The following is a 15,780-nucleotide window of genomic DNA, read 5'->3' on the forward strand; positions in this document are numbered from 1 at the left end:
GTGTGAAAGGCAAATGCCCTACCATTATGCTATTGCTCCAGCTCCTTGAGTTCTCTTTTTTAAGTGAGAGAACATTGGTTTACAAAAATATGAATATTTATTTATCCACCATTAAAGTGCTAATGTTCCTTCTATCACTGCCCTAGAAAGTTTCTCTTCCACTTTCTCTCCTCCAATTAGATAAAAATTTGCTGTACAGAATATTTTTTCGTTTCATTTATTTTGTAGGAAAAGGCAAAATTTCACATTCCATTGTGTGTGTGTATGTGTGTATGTATGTATGTATGTATATATATGTATATATATGTTGTGATCTCTTTATTCATTTTACTGGCACTTGGGTTGTTTCCAGATTATGGATATTGAGAAGGTAGTGAACTTATCATGCATTTATTTGTACAAATTAGGTTTTTTTTTGTTTGTTTGTTTGTTTTGTTTTGTTTTGTTTTTGGTTTTTGGGTCACACCCAGCAGCGCTCAGGGGTTACTCCTAGCTCTACCCTCAGAAATAGCTCCTGGCAGGCTCGGGGGACCATACAGGATGCTGGGATTCAAACCACTGTCCTTCTGCATGCAAGGAAAATGCCATACCTCTATACTATCTCTCCAGCCCCTGGATGACTGTTTTTGTTTTTGGGTCACACCCAGTGGCACTCAGCTCAGGGGTTACTCCTGGCTCTGTGCTCAGAAATCACCCCTGGCAGGCTCAGGTGACTATATGAGATGCCAGGATTTGAACCACCGTGTGTCCTGTGTTGGTTGCATGCAAGGCAAACGCCTTACCTCTGTGCTATCGCTCTGGCCTGGATGAATGTTTTTCTGTCCTGAGGGTAGATACTCAAAAGAGGGATTGCTGGGTCTGATGGCATTTCAATGTTGAATTTACTGAGAACCCTCCATACTGTTTCCATAGGGTTGATCCAGGCAGTATTCCCACAAGCAATGGAGGAGTGTTCCTTTCTCACCATAATCCCCACCAACAGAGATTGTTCCCAGTATTTTTTTTTTTTTTTTTTTTTGGTTTTTGGGTCACACCCGGCGTTGCTCAGGGGTTACTCCTGGCTATCTGCTCAGAAATAGCTCCTGGCAGGCACGGGGGACCATATGGGTCACCGGGATTTGAACCAACCACCTTTGGTCCTGGATCAGCTGCTTGCAAGGCAAACGCCGCTGTGCTATCTCTCCGGGCCCTGTTCCCAGTATTTTTGATATGTGCCATCCTCATTGATGTAAGATGATATCTTGTTGTTTAAATATAAAATATAGAGTCCTGGGGCCTAAGAGATAACACAGTGGTAGGGCTTTTGCTTTGCATGCAGCCGATTCAGGATGGTTTGAATCCCAGCATCCCATATGGTCCCCCAAGCCTGCCAGGGGCGATTTCTGAGTGTGACCCAACCCCCCCCCCATAGAATCCTAAAATGGAGGGGGGAGGTAAGGCCTTTCTCAGCTAGACCCTTTGCCTGGCATGTCTGTAGGTTGCAGAATAATAGTGGAGAAATGATCCACAGGCAATCAGTTGAGGTTTCAGGAGTATTCAGCTTTATTTCAAGACCCTCACCTCCATGTGCATTTCTCCACATGGTTTCTATACTAAGCTTTTTAAAGCAGCTTCTTTAGCAATCCTCCATCCATCCTAGCTGCTCTCATCATCTCTGCCTTTCTATACCCCTTTCCCCAGCTTTATTCTTATTCCCGACAGCAGCCCCTCCCAAGTGTGGGAAGGGTAACAATATCTCATTGTTGTTTTGATTTGGCTTTCCCTAATGATAAGTGATGATAAATATTTTTTCATGTGCCTGTTGACCATCTGTTAGTCTTCCTCAGAGAAGTGCCTGTTCATTTCTTCTCCCCAGTTTTTGATTTTTTTTTTTTTTTGCATTTTGTGGAGTTAACCTTTGTGAGTATTTTGTATATCCTAGATATCAAACCTTTATCTGATGTGTAGAGTGCAACAATTTTCTCCCATTCAATTAGCTGCCGGTATTTTAGCCTGTGTTTCTTTTGCCATACAGAAATTTTAGTTTGATGTAGGCTCATTTATTTAGGTTTGATGCTATAGCTTATGCCATTGGTATCCTATCTTTGAGGTCTAATCTTGGAGTGTTCTGCCTATGTTTTCCTCAATGAACTTTATGGATGTGGGTCTAATATAAAAGTATTTAACCTACTTGAATCGACTTTTGTGTAAGGTGTGAGATATGGATCAACCTTTAATTTCTCACATGTGGTGATCCAATTGTTCCAACACCATTTGTTGAAGAGACCATCTTTGTTCCATTTCAAATTCTTGGCTCCTTTGTCAAAGATTAGTTGACCGTATTCTTTGGGATTTGTCACTGGATTCTATTCTGACCCATTGGTCTGTAAATCTGTCTTTGTTCCAGTACCATGCTTTGATCTCTATGGCTATGTAGTAGAGCTTCAAATTAGGTGTTGAGATGCCTCTCAGTTTTTTTGTTTTTCAGTATTGATTTGGCTATCCTAAGTCTTTTGTGGTTCCACATAACTTTATAATTGATTGGTCTAAATTCTTGAAGAGTGATTTCTTAATTTGAATAGGAATTACATTAAATCTATATAGTAGTTTAGGTAAGATGGTCATTTTGGTTATATTTATTCTTTCAATCCATGAGTATGGAATATCCTTTGATTTCCTTAGATCTTCAATTTCTTTCTAAAATGTTTAGAAGTTTTCTTTTCTTTTTTTTTTTTTTTTCTCTGCACCTGCCTCGCCCCTGAAGTTTTCTTGATATAGGTCTCTCACCTCTCCTGTTAGGTTGATTCCTAGGTACCTGATAGTTTGGACACTATTTTAAATGGGATAGACTCTTTGATGTCGTTCTCCTCTGAGTCATTATTTGTATAAAAGAATGCAATTGTCTTTTGTGTATTGACTTTGTAGCATTTATTTATTTATTTATTTATTTTGGCCACACCCATTGATGCTCAGGGGTTATGCCTGCTATGTGCTCAGAAATCACTCCTGGCTTGAGGGACATATGGGACTCTGAGGGATCAAACCGTGGTCCGTCCTAGGCTAGCACTTGCAAGCCTTACCTCTAGTGCTACCGTGCCGGCCCCTGATTTATTGTTTCTAGGAACTTTTCTGTGGACTCTTTAGGGTCTTCGATGTATATCATCATGTCATCTGCAAATAGAGATAGTTTGACTTCCTTTTTTCTTATGTGGATTTCTTTGATATCCTTTTATTGTCTGATTACTATTGCTATGACTTCTAATACTATGTTGAATTAAAGTGGAGACAGTGGACATCCTTGCCTCATGCCAAACCTTAGTAAAATGCTTTTGTTTGTTTGTTTGTTTTGTTTTTGGGCCACACCCGGTGATGCTCAGGGGTTACTCCTGGCTATGCGCTCAGAAGTCGCTCCTGGCTTGGGGGACCATATGGGACGCCAGGGGAATCGAACCGCGGTCCGTCCTAGGCTAGTGCTGGCAAGGCAGACACCTTATAGCGCCACCGCGCCGGCCCCGCTTTTTGTTTTTCTTACTTTCTTTTTTTTTCTTTTTTTTTTTTTTTTTTTGTGGTTTTTGGGTCACACCTGGCAGTGCTCAGGGGTTATTCCTGGCTCCAGGCTCAGAAATTGCTCCTGGCAGGCACAGGGGACCATACGGGACACCGGGATTCGAACTGATGACCTCCTGCATGAAAGGCAAGTGCCCTACCTCCATGCTATCTCTCCGGCCCCGCTTTTTGTTTTTCAACATTAAGAATAATATTGGGGCCCGGAGAGATAGCACAGCGGTATTTGCCTTGCAAGCAGCAGATCCAGGACCAAAGGTGGTTGGTTCAAATCCTGGTGTCCCATATGGTCCCCCGTGCCTGCCCGGAGCTATTTCTGAGCAGACAGCCAGGAGTAAGCCCTGAGCAATGCCGGGTGTGGCCCAAAAAACAAAAAACAAAAAAAAAACAAAAACATAAAATAATAATATTGGGGGCCAGAGAGATAGCATGGAAGTAGGGCATTTGCCTTGTATGCAGAAGGACGGTGGTTTGAATCCCGGCATTCCATATGGTGCCCCGAGCCTGCCAGGAGTGATTTCTGAGCGTAGAGTCAGGAGTAACCCCTGAGCGCTGCTGGGTGTAACCCTCCCCCCCAAAAAAGAATAATATTGGTTGGGGCTGGAGCGGTGGCACAGCGGTAGGGTGTTTGCCCTGCATGCGAACCACAGTTCGATCCCCTGCATCCCATATGGTCCCCCAAGACAGGGGTGATTTCTGAACACATAGCCAGGAGTAACCTCTGAGAGTTACCGAGTGTGGCCCAAAAACAAAATACAAACAAACAAAAAAGAATAATGTTGGCTGTATGCTTTTTATAGATAGCTGTTATTATCTTGAGGCAATTTCCTTCCACACCTATTTTGCTGAGGGTTTTCTTTTTTTTTTTTTTTTAATTTTTTATTTGTAATTATGAGAACAAGGATGCAAAGAAAGAGGACAAGGTAAAGTTACAGTGGAAGGACAATACATAACATAATTCTCAGAAGTCCCCTTGCTGATATCCCAACTTTGAAATTTCATCCAAAGAACATTAAGATTGTAACACACTATAATATTTCTTAACAGCACACAAGGCAATCTAAAGCCATAAAACTTACATAACTCCTTAAACATTACAGGCATAGCATTTTTTTTTACATTTCCATATTCATGCATATTAGCTTAAGTTGACCTCAAATCTTAACTGGGTTCTTTTTAAGGATTAGAGTCAAAGGAGCACAGCAAAAATGGTGTTAGAGTGGCAATTGTTGTTTGCATAGGCCCACCAAAATATGAGGGACATGGAAAGAAATAACCTTGGCCTAAATACAAAAAGACCCGACCCCTGAAGGTTCCTGGCACAAGACCAACTCTAGGCTCCAGGCAAGCTAGATCGTCCAATCCAAGACATTGTCTGTAGTGCCAACACACTTATATTTTTCACACAGTCTCTGTTGTTGGTATCAAGCTTCTGTATTTAAGATCCTGGAATCTGTATATCCAACATTGAAGTCAGGATGTGGAGCGTCCTCTGGTTTCACCTTACAATCAAAGGGCAATGCAGGGAGCCCTGTCCTGTAAGCAAATCGTTGTTGTTGTTAAGTCTTCTCAGTGTTAATGGAAGTCTCTTTTGAGCAGGACAATGTCTGAGCAGTGTAGAGTCTTCCTTGGTAGAGGATTGCTTCCAGGTGATGCTATAGACCAGCCTGGATGTTTTGTGGATGGCTTCCCTGGTTCAGGGGAATGCCCTTTCTTCTGAGGTCTGTGCCAGGTCGTTATGTCAATGTTCAGGGTGTAAGGTCCCTTTGCACTATAAGATTAGTCTGTACCAATCTCTATTAGATAGGATCTTATTTATATGTATAGTATTTTCCCATTTTAATGTGCCTATGCAAAAAAGGAGCAATGCCACGTGGTGTTCTTGGCCCATAAGGGGGTGATAAGAACAATTATGGTTCAATCATAAGCATTAATCTGGGGGACTCTTTCTCTAAGATTCCTTGTTAAACAGCTCAAAAAGAGAAGAAGAAAAGCGGTTAGAATCGTCACTATATAAGACAACATTTAGTAAGAATTATAGCTGTCAGAGAAAAAAAACCAAAATATTCTAAAGAAATACGTGTCCATTTTATGTATCTTGAAACAGTTTGGGGTTGTTACACACAATGCACGGCTTTGGTCTGTGATAACGCTTGTACACTACTGATTAAAAAGAGTAATGTAGATTAGAGATGTTTGGGGGGGATAGAGAGTAAAGGAATAAAAAAGAGCTTTGTAGGGATGTGGGAAAGGGCACGATACATAATAAAGATTCTGGATACGTAAAAAGTAACATAACAGTAGGAATACACTTAATATATGAAGTACGCCCCCGCGCGGTTCTGCAGTTTTGGGATGCAAAGGGCGGGATTTCTCCCCCGCCTCCCCCCAGGGCCCGATTAACCAGGCGTGGCCCTGAAGACCCACCAGGTTTGGGGGGATCTTGGCCCCCTGGACTAGGAGTTCAGCCCAGGGGACCTGTGGCTAGCTGTCCTGCCCAGAGCCCCCCACATACCAGTCAAACACCCAGAAATCCTGGCATGTGGAGTGGTCTGAGCCCAGCCGTGCCTCTGCAGTTTTGGGATGCAAAGGGCGGGATTTCTCCCCCGCCTCCCCCCAGGGCCCGATTAACCAGGCGTGGCCCTGAAGACCCACCAGGTTTGGGGGGATCTTGGCCCCCTGGAATAGGAGTTCAGCCCAGGGGACCTGTGGCTAGCTGTCCTGCCCAGAGCCCCCCACATACCAGTCAAACACCCAGAAATCCTGGCATGTGGAGTGGTCTGAGCCCAGCCGTGCCTCTGCAGTTTTGGGATGCAAAGGGCGGGATTTCTCCCCCCGCCTCCCCCCAGGGCCCGATTAACCAGGCGTGGCCCTGAAGACCCACCAGGTTTGGGGGGATCTTGGCCCCCTGGACTAGGAGTTCAGCCCAGGGGACCTGTGGCTAGCTGTCCTGCCCAGAGCCCCCCACATACCAGTCAAACACCCAGAAATCCTGGCATGTGGAGTGGTCTGAGCCCAGCCGTGCCTCTGCAGTTTTGGGATGCAAAGGGCGGGATTTCTCCCCCGCCTCCCCCCAGGGCCCGATTAACCAGGCGTGGCCCTGAAGACCCACCAGGTTTGGGGGGATCTTGGCCCCCTGGACTAGGAGTTCAGCCCAGGGGACCTGTGGCTAGCTGTCCTGCCCAGAGCCCCCCACATACCAGTCAAACACCCAGAAATCCTGGCATGTGGAGTGGTCTGAGCCCAGCCGTGCCTCTGCAGTTTTGGGATGCAAAGGGCGGGATTTCTCCCCCGCCTCCCCCCAGGGCCCGATTAACCAGGCGTGGCCCTGAAGACCCACCAGGTTTGGGGGGATCTTGGCCCCCTGGACTAGGAGTTCAGCCCAGGGGACCTGTGGCCTGCTGAGGGTTTTCATCATGAATGGATATTGGATTTTGTCAAATGCTTTCTCTGCATTGATTCATATGATCATGTGGTTTTCAGACTTCCTTTCTGTGAGATGGTGTATGGTGTTGATTGATTTGCATATATTGAACCATCTTTGCATCCATGGGATGAAACCCAGGTTGTTTTTGTTTTTTTTTTTTTTTTATGTTTTTTGATGTGTTGTTGGATTCGCTTTACTAAGATTTTATTAAGGAGTTTTGCTTTCATGTTCATTGTGAGATGGTCTGTAGTTTTCTTTCTCGGTGGTATCTTTGTCAGGTTTGGGAATGAGCATGATATTAGCTTCATACAAGGTATTAGGGAGGATTCCTGCTTTTTTGATGTTTTGGAAGAGTCTAAGGATCAATGGTAGTAACTCTTCTCTAAAGGCTGTTCACCTGTAAACTCATCTGGTCATAGACTTTTTTTTCTTGGAGAGTTTCTTAATTACTCTTTCAATTTCCCTACTTGTGATTGGCTGCTTAGGCTTTCCACTTCCCTCATTAAGTATCAGGAGATTATATATTTTTCAGAAATCTGTTCATTTCTTCTAGGTTCTGTATCTTAACTGAGTACAGTTGTTCATAATAAGCTCTCATGATGTCTTGGATTTCTTGAGGCTCTGATGTCATCTCTCTCCTTTCATTTCTGATCTATTTGTTTATTTTCCCTTTTTTTTCCTTGTAAGTCTTGCCAGTGGTTTGTCTATCTTGTTTATTCTTTTTTTTTTTTTTTTTGTGGTTTTTGGGTCACACCTGGCAGTGCTCAGGGGTTATTCCTGGCTCCAGGCTCAGAAATTGCTCCTGGCAGGCACGGGGGACCATATGGGACGCCGGGATTCGAACTGATGACCTTCTGCATGAAAGGCAAACGCCTTACCTCCATGCTATCTCTCTGGCCCCATATCTTGTTTATTCTTTTTTTTTTTTTTTTTTTTTTTTGGTTTTTGGGCCACACCCGGTAACGCTCAGGGGTTACTCCTGGCTATGCGCTCAGAAGTCGCTCCTGGCTTGGGGGACCATATGGGACACCGGGGGATCGAACCGCGGTCCGTCCAAGGCTAGCGCAGGCAAGGCAGGCACCTTACCTCTTGCGCCACCGCCCGGCCCCATCTTGTTTATTCTTTAAAAAAAAAAAAAAGCTCCTGGTCTCATTAATTCTTTGTATTGTTTTCTTTGTTTCTATATTGTTGATTTCTGTTCTTTTTTTATTTATTTTTAATACATATCTTTATTTAAGAGCCATAACTATAAACATGTTTGTAGTTGGGTTTCAGTTACACACACACACACACACACACACACACACACATATAAAGAACACACCCCTCACCAATGCAACATTCCCACTACCAATGCCCTTCATATCCCTCCTTCCCCACCCCTTGCCTGCATTCAAGATAGGCATTCTATTTCTCTCGCTCACTACCATTGTCACAGTAGTTGTCATTTCTCCAACAGAACTCACCACTCTTTGTGGTAAGAGCCCATCATATCATGGGCCAGACCTTCTAGCCTATATCTCTAGTCTCTGTGTATTATTACAATAATTTTGTTTTGTTTTTGGGTCACACCCGGTAGTGCACAGGGGTTACTCCTGGCTCTATGCTCAGAAATCACTCCTGGCAGGCTCGGGGAACCATATGGGATGCTGGGACTTGAACTACCAGCCTTTTGTGTCTAAGGCAAACACATTACTGCTGTGCTATCTCTCCAGCCTCACACTATATATATATATATATATATATATATATATATATATATTTTTTTTTTACTTTTCTTAAAACCCATAGATGAGACTATTCTGTGTCTATCTCTCTCCTTCTGACTTATTTCACTCATCATATTAGATTCCATGTCCATCCATGTATAGAAAAAATTCATGACCTCATCTCTTCTGAAGGCTTCATAGTATTCCATTGTGTATATGTATTTAGCCACTCATCTGTTGTTGGGTATCTGGGTTGTTTCCAGATTCTGGCTATTGTAAATAGAGCTGCAATAAATATAGATGTGCAGAAGGCATTTTTATGTTGTGTTTTTTAGATATATCCCTAGGAATGGTATTGCTGGATCATATAGGAGCTCAATTTCCAGTGTTTTGAGGAATCTCCATACTATTTTCCATAAAGGCTGGACTAGATGGCATTCCAACCAGCAGTGAATGAGAATTCCTTTCTCCCCACATCCCCACCAGCACTAATTGTTCTTATTCTTTGTGATGTGTGCCAGTCTCATTGTTGTTTTGAGTCTCCCTAATAATTAGTGATGGAGCATTTTCTCATGTGTCTTTTGGCCATTTGTATTTCTTCATTGGCAAAGTGTGTTCATTTCTTCTCCCAATTTATAATGGGGTTATATGTTTTTTGATTGTTATGTTCTGTCAGTACCTTGTACATCTTAGATATTAGCCCCTTCCGTTAATCGTTTCTCTGGGGGCTGGAGAGATAGCATGGTGGTAAGGGCATTTGCCTTGCATGCAGAAGGATGGTGGTTCAAATCTCAGCATCCCATATGGTCCCCCGAGCCTGTCAGGAGTGATTTCTGAGCGCAGAACCAGGAGTAACCCGAGTGCTGCTGGGTGTGACCCAAAAACCAAAAATAAAAGTTTCTCTTACTCTGTGGGTGGACTTTGTACCCTCATTGTTATTTACTTTGAAATGCAGAAGCTTCTCAATTTACTATAGTCCCATCTGTTTATCTCTGCTTTGACTTGTTTGGACAGTGCTATTTCCTCATTGAAGATTCCTTAAGTCTCAATATCATGAAGTGTTTTACCTATGCATTCTTCTATATACCTATGGTTCTGGGTCTGATATCAAGATCTGTAATCCATTTGGATTTGACCTTTGTGCATAGTGTTAGATGGAGGTTTGTTTTTTTTACATGTGGCTGACCAGTTGTCCCAGCATCTCTTGTTGAAGAGGCTTTCCTTACTCCATTTTGCATTTCTTGCCCCTTTATCAAAGATTAATTGGTTGTATGTCTGGAAAACATTCTCTGAATATTCTTTTTGTTTGTTTGTTTGCTTTTTGGGGTCGTACCTGGCAGTGCTCAGGGGTTACTCCTGGCTCTATGCTCAAAAATAGCTACTGGCAGACTCCGGGGAACATATGGGATGCTGGAATTCGAACCACCATCCTTCTGCATGCAAGGCAAACGCCCTACCACCATGCTCTCTCTGGCCCCTCTGAATATTCTATTCCATTGATCTGAGGGTCTGTTTTCTTCCCCAATATCATGCTGTTTTAATGACAATTGCTTTATAGTACAATTTAAAGTTGGGGAAAGTGATGCCTTCTATCTTCTTTTTCTTAAGGGTTGCTTTAGCTATTCCTGGGTGTTTATTGTTCCAGATGAATTTCAGAAATGTTTGAAGTTGCCCAACCACCACTCTTCCTGTGTAACCTTACCTACAAAAAAGACCTGCCCACTTCTGGGCGGGGCCTTTGAGGGGTTATAAAAGGTTTGGCCAGAAGGCCGGGAGGCAATTAGAGGAGATTTGGAGGAGGAGTTTGGAGAGAAACTGAGCTAGGAAGATGGCTGGAGAGGAGGTGGCTGAGGGACAAGGTGCAATGCAGGGCTGAAGAGGGAGGGATCCAGCATAAACGGTTATGATAGGCCACACATGTGGTGGCTAGGGCATGAATAAAGCTGATATTTCCTGGAACCTGTCTGTGGATGATTTCCTCACTGCTACCTGAAACTGCAGACCGGCTGGCTGAAGGGAGTTGAATACACGTGGTCCTGAGCTGGAGGAGAAAGGCCTCTCATCCCTCCATCACCATCCACCACCATCCAAGCTCATCCAAAAGGCTTATATGCACCATTCACCACCATCCAAGTCCATCCGAAGGGCTTTTATTCTACATTTGAACTACTTCTTTGAAGAATGTCATGGATATTCTTAGAGAAAATTCATTAAATCTGTAGAAATCTTTGGGGGAGTATTACCATTTTAATTATGTTAATCCTCCCAATCCATGCACAGGGTACATGTCTCCATTTTCTTGTGTCCTCTTTTATTTCTTGAACCAGTGATTTTTTTTTTTTTTTTGGTGGTTTCTTTTTGTTTTTGGGTCATACCCAGCAGCGCTCAGGGTTACTCCTGGCTCTATGCTCAGAAATTGCTCCTGGCAGGCTCAGGGGACCCTATGGGATGCCAGGATTCGAACCACCATCCTTCTGCATGCAAGGCAAATGCCCTACATCAATGCTCTCTCTCCAGCCCCTTGAAACAGTGTTTTGTAGTTTTTTTTTTTAAATATAGGTCCTTTACCTGTTTAGTTGACACCAAAGTATTTGATATTGTGTGATGCTAATGTGTTTTTTTTTAATCTTTATTTTTATTTTTATTTTTTTTTTTGTGGTTTTTGGGCCACACCCGGCGGTGCTCAGGGGTTACTCCTGGCTGTCTGCTCAGAAATAGCTCCTGGCAGGCATGGGGGACCATATGGGACACCAGGATTCGAACCAACCACCTTTGGTCCTGGTTCAGCTGCTTGCAAGGCAAACGCCACTGTGCTATCTCTCCGGGCCCGGAATTGTTTTTTAATGTCCATTTATTCGCTATCATTATTGGTGTATAAGAAGGCCATTGATTTTTATGTGTTAATTTGTAGCCTACCATTTTGCTATATAAATGTATTGTTTCTAGAAGTTTTTGGTAAAGTCCTTATGGTTTTCTATATATAATGCCATTTCATCTGCAAACAGTGAGAGCTTGACTTCTTCCTTTCCTATCTGGATGCCTTTTATATAATTTCCTTGCCAAATTGCTATGGCAAATACTTCTAGTACTATGTTTAATAGGAATGTTGAGAGGGGGCAGCCTTGTCTTGTACCAGATTTTAGAGGGAAGGCTTTGGTTTATCTCCATTTAGAATAATATTTGCCATTAGCATGTGGTAAATGGTCTTGACTATATTGAGAAAGGTTTTTTCCATTCTCATCTTTTTGAGAATTTTTATCATGAATGGGTGTTGGACTTTATCAAATGCTTTCTCAGCATCTATTGAAATGATCATATGGTTTTTATTTTTCCTTTTGTTGACTGATTTACATGTTAAACCATCCTTGCATTCCTGGAATAAAGCCTACTTGGTCATAGTGTATGACCTTTTCTTATTTTATTTTTTTGGGGCCACACCGGTGGTGCTCAGAAATCACTCCTGGCTTTGGGAACCATATGGGACACTGGCGGATTGAACTGCAGTCTGTCCTGGGTCAGCCACATGAAAGGCAAATGCCCTACAGCCGTACCATTGCTCTGGCCCAGTGTATGACCTTCTTCTTGATGAGGCGTTGGATCCTTGATTTCTGTTCTGGTTTTTATTATTTCTTTTCTTCTGCTTGTGCTGGGTTCCTTTGCTATTGGTTTTCTAGATATTTAAGGGATCCCTATAGATTGAAGATTTTAACATTTCTCTTAAATGATTCATGCCTCAGTGATATAACCTTATTAAAATTTTTCTTTTTATAGCATTAGGAATTGAGTCCAGAGCCTCACACGTTAGACATGTTTTCACATTCCCAGACCCAAAGAATTACATTTACACTTTGGCCTCCTAAGCATCACTTAAGGGGTTTCTGAGAGCAATTTTTGACTGGCTGAGTTTTCAGCTCAAGCCTAGAAAAGTGATGGAACTTGGGTCTAGTACTACTATGGAATCATGAGGTTTAACAGTGCTTAAGGTGGTACTAGGGATAGAAATCAGGTCCAGAGCTTAGAGCCCTGAGCTATTTTTTTTGCCCAGATTATATTTCACTACTGAAAATGCTATGTGATTACTGAAACTGCTTATAATATTCTCTAAAGTTATCATATATTATTAAATACTATGTCTGGAGTGGAACAAAGACATCAAAGTAAGACTCACAGACTCACATACTTCAGCTTCCTAACTGCATTAAAATGCAGTGGAAAGAGCTTATCTTCTAAGACCTCAACTCTGCTCCTGGAAGCAGCTTGTCTGCTTCACACATTCCTGGCATGCCTTTCATTCTCCTGTGGCAGAGAGCACAGGCAGTTGCCACGTTACTGTGTAAAGGAATTGTTAACACAGCCTAGTTCTGATTCATCTTACATTCTGGGACATATTAAAAACAGCAATACTAGTTATTTGATTTAGTTTTATTTTTGGATAGTGCTCAGAGATTAACTTCTGGTTTTGCACTATTCCTGGTGGTGCTTGGGAACTTACAGGAGGTCCTGGGGATTGAACCAGGTCAACTGTGTACAAATGTCTAATTGTGTACAGGAGCGGTGATGACAGATCTGTTTGTCCATGATTCCCAGGTTCCACAGTATTTTCAAGAATGGAAATCTTGAATAATCAAAATGCTCAGACTCAGAAGGTAGAAAACTTTATTGGAAAACAGAGAAGGAACTTCCCTCTTGGTAAGGAACTTAACACATGGGATTAGGATAAGTATGACTTGTTTTGTGTGTATGTTATATAAAACTGAGTCTGAGTCTTTGTGCAGGCCTTAAAAGGCTCTTTGCATTCCTGGTCAATTGATAAGAATGTTACAAAGAGTACAAGAATTCGATAAAGTGGTCAGGTCAGTCTGAGTCCTTAAGGCATTTGCTTTAGGCAGTGCCTGTTAGTCTTTCAGTGAGCCTAAACTCTGAGGCAGAATTCTATGGTATTGGGTAATTGTTAACACCCTATTTATCAGAAAGAGCAGAGGAATTCACTGGAACATTAACAATGTAGAGGCAGTCAAAATGTAGGGGCAGCCAAAACAGTTCACAGAAGCTGGCAAGGAAAACTGAGTTTCCTCTTTCACTACCGCTCAGGCCCAGGGGTATTTGGAATCTTGTTTAGCCTATAGTAAGAGTGACTGTGATAGACATTCTTTTATTCATTTTTACCACATCAAGGATAAAATAGATGGGTTAAATTTCCCATTCAGTTTGTAAAACAATTTACTAAATAAAACGAAACATGAACTTTTAGCTTTAAATGTAACTGTAAATATATCAAGTTGGGTTTAGTCCCTGGAGCCTGAAAGTTTTGGAATATAAGAAATGGACTCAGAAATAGAGTGTATTTCTTGGTATCTTCCCTTTTTTTGTTCAGCAGGTCTCGTAAATCAATAGGTGGTTTTCAGCGTCATCCTTCCAACGACTCATTTTGGGGGTAATGTGAGCGAACTTGTACGGGCCGAATTTTCTTATTAGTGAATTGGGAATTCACAAACTCCCTATCAGAATTAATGAATATTTTCTAACTTCATCCACATTAGTTTGCCAGTGGATACATTCGAATTCCTATAGTAGCTTTCTAGGAAAGGGTAGGCAAGCTGGAGGTGAGAAGGGGATATGGGATTAAAGGACCAGGGTCTGCCGGGTGCAGGACAAACGCCCTACCAGTTGTTCTGTCACTCCGGCCCATGTGATATATATATATATATATATATATATATATATATATATATATATATATATATATATATATAAATAAATAAAATTAGGCATTTTCACTTGGCTCAATATTGAAAAGATAACACCTTTGAAAGTATTTTCAGGTTTCCCAGCTGCAAATATCGACTGACAGACAGCCGGAAAACCGACGTCCGGCAGAAGGGGAACAGGGCGTTCCTGCCACCCCGAATCCACAGGGTTTCGGGTGCGGCACCCGACCAGCTCAGTGCAGGGAGACGCCTCCCCGCGCGGGGACGTGTAGTCGGAATGGACCCGAGCCTCGAGGCGCCGCACGGGCACCCCAAGAACACTTAGCCTCCCGCTCTTTACCAGGACGGGGGCGGGGGGGAGACAAGTTTCGCTGGGGGCGGGGCGAGGACCCGGAACCAAGCCCACACCGCGGATCGGGGTGCAGGGGGCGCCCCGAGACCCTCCGCCAAGGTTGCAACGGGTAGACGCAAACAAGCGCCCCGAGCAACGCGAGCGGCCCTTTAACGGTCTGAGGGCGACCTAAAGAAGCATCGGGTCAGAAAAAGGGGCGAGCGGACACCCCCTAGTCACCACCCCCCAACCCCGGCCCTTTAAACCAACCGTGCGCGCGGGAAGTGCCGCCCAACAGCTACCAGAGGGCGCGGAGGGCGGGCGGGCGGGCGAGCGGGCGAGCGCGCGTTACCTCAGCCCAACGACCGCCCCGGCCTCGCCCCGCTTCCGAAGCGCGTCAAATCAAAAGCCTCCGTCCTCACCTCCGCCTCCCGTCCGGGCTCTGGCGGGAGGGGCGGGCGTGTCCCCCCCAGAGGGAGGGAGAGGGGGCGTGTCCCGCGCGCTCTCTCCAGACTTTCGAACCCGGTTGGCTCTTGGGGCAGAAAAAAAATAAAAAAAAAACACCACCCACCAGCGCGGCAGCCAATAGCCGTGCAGAACGGAACCCGCGCGCGCGCTTCGTCCCGCCCCCGCAGCTGCTGATTGGCCCGCGCCGCCTGTCACTCGCCGCCGCGCCCGGCGGGGGGGCGGGCCGGGGCCGCGCGCCGATTGGTCCCGCTCAGGCGCGAAATGTAACGCGGGAAAAGCCGAGCGGGGACTGCCGCGGCAGGTTGTTATTTTTTTGGGGGGCTCGGCGCCGCGCGTCCAGCCTTTGCCTTGTCCAACCAAGCGTGCGGTCGCCGCTTCTCCCAACCCGCCGCTGCAAGTTGGCTTTGGAGGGGGGAAGGAAGAGAAACGAGAGCCAAGGGCCAGCGGCTCGCCTCCGGCGGGGCCGGTCCGGTCCGGTCCGGCTCGCCTCCCTCCTTCCTCGGGGGAAGAAGATCCGGGACGACGCGTCCGCAGGTCATGAGCGGCTGGAGCTGAGGGAGATCCGGCGACCCCGTGCACAGAGCGGACCTGAAG

The sequence above is a fragment of the Suncus etruscus genome, chromosome 4 (genome assembly GCF_024139225.1).
Source record: "Suncus etruscus isolate mSunEtr1 chromosome 4, mSunEtr1.pri.cur, whole genome shotgun sequence".
NCBI lineage: Eukaryota > Metazoa > Chordata > Mammalia > Eulipotyphla > Soricidae > Suncus > Suncus etruscus.